This window comes from Pteropus alecto, unplaced genomic scaffold (genome assembly GCF_000325575.1).
Source record: "Pteropus alecto unplaced genomic scaffold, ASM32557v1 scaffold229, whole genome shotgun sequence".
NCBI classification, from domain to species: Eukaryota; Metazoa; Chordata; class Mammalia; order Chiroptera; family Pteropodidae; genus Pteropus; species Pteropus alecto.
In genome coordinates this window covers 828,079-834,516 of record NW_006443145.1, presented here as the reverse complement: position 1 = coordinate 834,516, position 6,438 = coordinate 828,079, and the positions used below count along the sequence as shown (strand labels likewise).

The following is a 6,438-nucleotide window of genomic DNA, read 5'->3' as shown; positions in this document are numbered from 1 at the left end:
TTTCAGAACTCACTGAGTTGTTCAGAAGTACCATCCTGAATGCTCTGTCATTTAAGTCACATATTTCCATGTCTGTAAGCTTATTGTCTGGAGATTTTTCTCTTTTTTTTTCTGAGATGCCTTGTCACCTTGGTTGTTCATGGTGTTTAATGGACTATTTCTCTGCCTAGACATTAATGGAAGTGTATTCTACTGTTTTTCCAGAAAAAAAATTTATTATATAAAGGTCTCTCTTTAGCCTTTTGCAAAGAAGGTGCTCTTTTTATTTTGGTTTCCAGTAGGTGGCATCTAAGCCTCTTGAATCTCTGCTTTATATAAAGTCTTAATTTCATCTTTTAAATTTTCTTGTAGATATTTAATCACTCTTGCTACCCTCAGTTTCAGTCTCTGTCAGTGTCAGTGACAGTCTTGGCAGCATTTGCTCAGATTTTTCTGGGGCTCCGCAGTGATCGGTCTCGGAGTGTATGGGGGGAGGGGCACTCTGGGTTGGGGATTGGGGGTTGTGGCTCAGCTTCAGTTTTGCAACCTCAGCCAGCAAAAATCAGCTATTGTTCCTCTGCAATCCCATCCTGCTTCTCTGCTTTCTGTCATGGTGACTGGGCCTTGCAGCCACAGCTATCCCAGGCAGCAATGTTCAGGGAACTTGCTGCAGGAACTCACCACTCCTTCTCCCCTCCCCCTCCTCCTGCAGGGAGCTCCAGTGGCTGCAGAGTGGCAGCTTCTTTATTACTCCTGGTTCGCTGCCCAACACCCAGGTTCTGACCTGTTGTAGCTCTTAAGCGCAGATCTCACGCTCAGATTTGTTTGTGTGCCATTTGGGTGTTTTTTGTTGCATTTTAGATGTTCAGCTTATTGTTGTTTCAAGGAAGGAGATCTGGGGATGTCTTTCATTCTGCCATGTTTTCTCAATTCGTCAATGAGTTTTTTTTCAATTATAGTTGGCATATAATAATGTACCAGTGTCAGTTGTACAGTGATCAGTGATCCACATAACACTTAAAGCAACCACCCCACTAAATCTAGTACCCCTCTTCCCTGCTACATATTTATTACAACATTATTAACCATCTTCCCTATGCTACACTCTACATCTCCATGTTTATTCTGCAGTTATCCATTTGTACCTCTTAATCCCTTTGTCTTTTTTCATTGTTCCCCCAATCCCCCTCTTATCTAGTAGCACTCAAAGTATTCTCTGTATCTATGAGTTTATTTCTGCTTTTGTTGTTGTTTATTTTGTTTTTAGATTCCACATATACGTGAAATTGTGTGAAATTTTCTTTATCCGATTTATTTCATTCAGCTTAATACCCTCTATATCCATCAAGGCAATATCTTTTTCCATCCCCTTCCTTTTAATCTGTGTGTGTCATTTAATCTGAAGTGAGTCTCTTGTAGGCAGCATGTGTAGGGATCTTGTTTTCTTATCTATTCAGCCACCCTGTCTTTTGGTTGGAGCACTTAATTCTTTTCCATTCAATGCAGTCGTTGATAGATATGTAGTTATTTCCATTTTTTATTCATGATTTTGATACATATTTTGTTTTTTCTTAAAGATATTCCTCCAATATTTCCTGTATACTGGCTTGATGTTGATAAATTCTTTTAATTACTTTTGTCTGGGATCTCTTAATCTGTCCTTCGACTCTGAATGAGAGCTTTTCTGGATAAAGTATTCTCGGTGGTAGATCCTGGGTTTTCATCATTTTGAACATTTTCTACCAATTCCTTCTGTCCTGCAAAGTTTCTTTTGAGAAATCAGCTGCCAGTCTTATGGGTCCTCCCTTGTAGGTAACTAACTGCTTTTCTCTTGCTGCTTTTAAGATTCTCTCTTGTCTTTAACCTTTAGCATTTTAATTATGATGTGTCTTGGCGTGGGCCTCTTTGTGTTCCTATTTCTTGGGACTCTCGGAGCTTCCTGGGGTTGTATGTCTATTTCCTTTACCAGCTGAAGGAAGTTTTCTATCATTGTTTCTTCAAATAGCTTTTCAGTGTCTTGTTTTCCTTCAGGTACCCCTAAGACATGGATATTTTTACATTTAATAGCCTTCCATAGGCTTCTTAAATTATTATTATAGTCTTGGCTTCTTTTTTCTTGCCCTTCTGATTGAGTGTCCTTGGCTTCCCCATCCTTTATATCAGTGGTTCGATCCTCTTCTTTATCCACTCTGTTGATTTCATCTAATATACTCTTGATCTCAGATAAGGTGTTCTTCATTTCTGACTGATTCCGTTTTATAATTCCCACTTCCATTTTTATGTTTTTTTAAATCTTTTTGTTAAAGTTCTCATTGAATTCATCTATATTTCTCCTAAGTTCATTGAGCATCTTTATAACCAGTGTTTTGAACTCTGCATCTGTTAGATTACTTGATTCCATTATATCTATCTTTGTTCTGTTCTCTCATATGGTTTCTGCTTCTTTGTCTTCACATTCTGGCTACCTTTCTGTGTCTTTTCCAATGTACTAAACAAAGCTCCTAAGTTTCACAGTCTCATTAGTGTGGTTTTGTGTAGTAGGTGTCCAGTGGCACAGTCCTGAGAGAGTTTCAGCTGCAGACCACGTTTAGCTTTAGCCTGTGCCCCTCCAGGGCCACCTGTTGAGATTCAGCAAGCAATCCATAGATGCTGTGCTTACAGTTGCCTCAAGAAACCACACCAGAAACTGAGGCCAGCTGCCACCAGTGTGGGTTTTGGAGCTGGTCAGCAAGGAGCACCAGACTTGCGGAGGATAGAATTGGATGTGGCTTAGGAGGGGCCATGAGTTATGGACAGTGGAGTTTCAAGGAATCCTCTGGGCAGAGCAACCTCTGTTATCCAGTTTGATGATATCTCAGCTATGGTGGTGCTGTGTCCACACACTGGGGACAGGGAAGACTCAACAGAGGAACAATGGATACCACCAGGCACTTCTCTCTGGGAGTGAGCTTCCCCTCAGGCCTGCATTCCAACATCTAAGTGCCCCCTGTAAGTACTTATTGCCCCCAATTAGCTGTCCAGGTGCTGGTGCTCAGAGCGAGCAGGTCTATCACCACGAAAGTCCTCTTGCAGACTCGGCCACTTTAAGAAGCATCTGCAGCTGCCAGCTGCCGCTGCTGCAGCCTCTGTCCCTCTCAGCCACTTGGGACTAGGTAGGCTGCGTCTTGTCCCCTCCTATCTTCTACCATGCAGGCTGATTAATTATTTCTCTCCCTAGTTGTAGTGCTTCTGTTTGTCTAGATCCCAGGTGACTTTCCTGGCCATTTGCTCTATGTTTCTGTCAGAACTTTGATTTGGTTGCAAGAGGGATGAACAAAGCCTCTATCATCTATGCAATTTTTTTTTTGCCTCCATGATATATTGCTTTTGTTTCAATTCGGTTCCAAACATTTTCTAATTTCGCTTGCAATTTCTTCTATGGCATGTTGATTATTTAGAAGTGTATTGTTTAACTTAAAATTTTATTGATTTCTCAAATTTCTTTTCGTTGATTTATAATTTAATTTCATTGTGATTGAAGGACATAGTTTGTATGATTTTCATTCTTTTAAGTTTATTGAATCTTGTTTTATGATCTAGCATATGTTCTATTATCAAGAATTTTCCATATATACTTGAAAAGAATGTATATTCTGCTGTTGTTGGATAAGGTGTTGTATTGATGTCATTTAGGTCAAGTTGGTTGATAGTGCTGTCCAAGTCTTCTATATCTTTTCTGTTTTATGTCTATTCTATCCATTATTGAGAATGGGCTATACAAGTGTTATTTATTGTTGAATTATCTGTGTGTCCCCTCAGTACTGTCAGTTTCTGCTTCATGTAGTTTGGAATTCTGTCGTTAGGCATGTATATATTTATAATTATTTATCTTCCTTATTAATTGACACTTATTATCATTTTTAAAATTTATTTTTTTAAATAGTCACCGTGCTGTGCATTACGTCTCCGAGACTTATTTATCTTATAACTGGAATGATACTTTTATAATTATAAAATGTCCTTCTTCATTTGTAGTAATTTTTTTTTGTCTTAATGTCTATTTTGTCTGTTACTAGTATAGTGACTTTAATCTCTCTTATAGTTGTTATTTGCATGGTATATTTTCTCATACTTTACTTTAAAACTATTTGTATCTTTGAATCTAAATGTGTCTCTTGTATACAGTATATAGTTGGAACCTGTGTTATATCCAGTCTGACAATGTATACCTTTTGATTTGAGAATTTAATCCTCTTATTTTTAATTGAAATTTTGATTGAGATAATTGTATATTCACATGTAGGTCTAAGAAATAATACAGTGTGGTTCCTGGTACACATTGCAAAACTACAGTATAATATTACAAGCTGAATATTGACATTGATATGATTCACAGCTCTTATTCAGATTCCCCTAGTTCTATTTGTATTCCCGTGTGTGTGTGTGTGTGTGTGTGTGAAAGTGGAGGAGGTGGCTTTATTAAACCCTATGCAATTTTATCACCTGTCTAGGTTAGCTTATTCACCACCACAGTCAAGAATCCAAGCGTTTTAAACACCACAAGGATCCCTCATGTTGCCCTTTTGTAACCACCCTTAGTCCTCTGTCACCACCACCTTTGCCCCTCCATGACTCTTGGTAACTACTAATCTGACCTCTATTTCTAAAATTTTCTTATTTCAAAATGTAGATAAATGGAACCATGAATTATGTAATCCTTTGGGATTGGATATTTTTGCTGAAAAAAAAATGCAGCACTATGAATTTCCATGTCATCTTTGCATGTGAGCCATGCTAATATTCTCTGTCTCATTGCCATTTTGTGTATTTGTTGCCAAAGTGTGCACAGTCATTTATTTTTAGTATAGGTTTTAAAAGTATTTGTATTATATCTCTAAATTATATATTTTTTATTTTATTATTATTTTTTATGCATCATGTCTTTTTATTCCTCTATTCCTCCTTTACTACCTTTTTATAATAAATAAATTTTTTTCTGGTGTACCATTTCAATTCCTTTGTTTTTTGTTTTTAATTTTACTTTTTGGAATGATTTTCTTAGTGGTTCTTCTGAAGAAATCATGGTATAGATCTTAACTAAAAACTGTCTTTCAGATAATGCTGACTTAATTCCAATAAACTGTAGAAACTTTGCTCCAATATAGCTCTATTCCTTCCCCCTCTCCTTTGTGATATTATTGTCATATATATTAATTCTTCATATGTTAAGTCCCCAAAGTATAGTTTTATAATTATTCTTTTATGCAACTGCCCATTAAATAAATTAAGAGAAGAGGGAAGAACTATCTCTTTTATTTAAACACGTAATTACCTTTACTCATGCTCTTTATTTCTTTGTGTGGATTTGAATTACTGTCCAGTGCCATTTCCTTTCAGCCTGAAGAACTTGTTTTAATGTTCTTTGTAAAGCAGATCATATTTATCTGGGAATATCTTTATTTTGCCTTCATTTTTGAAATTTAGTTCTACCATATGAGGGATTTTTGATTGAGTGTTTTTTTCCCCATTACTCTTAATATGTCATCACACTGCTTTCTGTATCTCCACCATTTCTGATGAAGAATCAGCTGTTAAACTATCAAGTACCCCTCCCCATTGTATGTGAATTGTTTTTCTCTTGCTACTTTCAAGATTTTTTTTCTCTTTTTTGCCTTTCAACACTTTGACTGTGATGTATCTCAGTGTAGATTTCTTTGTGTTTTTTTTTTTCTACTTTGAGTCTACTGAACTTCTTGGATGTGTAAATTAATGTTTTCTGATCAATTTGGGGAAGTTTTTGGCTATTATCTCTTCGACTATTTTTTCTGCCCCTTTCTCTTTCTCTTCTTCTCAGACTCCAAGTATTCATATGTTGGTACGCTTAATGGTGTCATAGATTTCTCAGGTTCTGCTAATATTTCTTTATTATGTTTTCTTTCTGTTCTTTGGATTAGACAATTTCTATTGTTTTATCTTCAAGTTTACTGATTATTTTTTTTTTGCCAGCTTAAATCTGTTGTTGAGCCACTGTAGTGAAATTTTCATTTCATTTATTGTACTTTTTAACTCCTGAATTTCAAAATGGTGTTTTAAAAATTATTCTTCTTTACTGATAGTCTTTATTTGATGTCGTTATTATCATATATTTTTTTAGTTCTTTAAACATAATTTCTTTTAGTTCTCTGAACATATTTATAATACCTGCTTTGAAGTATTTGTCTGGCAAATCCATCACCTGGTGCTTTTCAGAGACAGTTTCTCTTGCCTGCATTTTTTTTCTTGTGCATGGGTCTCACTGTCCTGTTTTTTGTTTTTTGTTTTTTTTTTATGTCTCATAACTTTTTGGAAAAACTGAACATTTCGATAATATATTATAGAACCTCTGGATTTTGATTTTTCTCTCCCCTGCATTTGTTGTTGCTATTTTTGTTTCTTGTTTATTTAGTGACTTGCCTGGACTAACTGTATATTTCTCTTTCC

General features: G+C 36.0%; 1 non-coding gene across 1 annotated transcript; it reads right to left on the bottom strand.

The window, feature by feature from the left end:
- Positions 1-4,698: 4,698 nt before the first annotated feature.
- Positions 4,699-4,806, bottom strand: LOC112472570. Its single transcript, XR_003043653.1, has one exon. It is a non-coding gene; the product is annotated as a U6 spliceosomal RNA (small nuclear RNA).
- Positions 4,807-6,438: the final 1,632 nt, after the last annotated feature.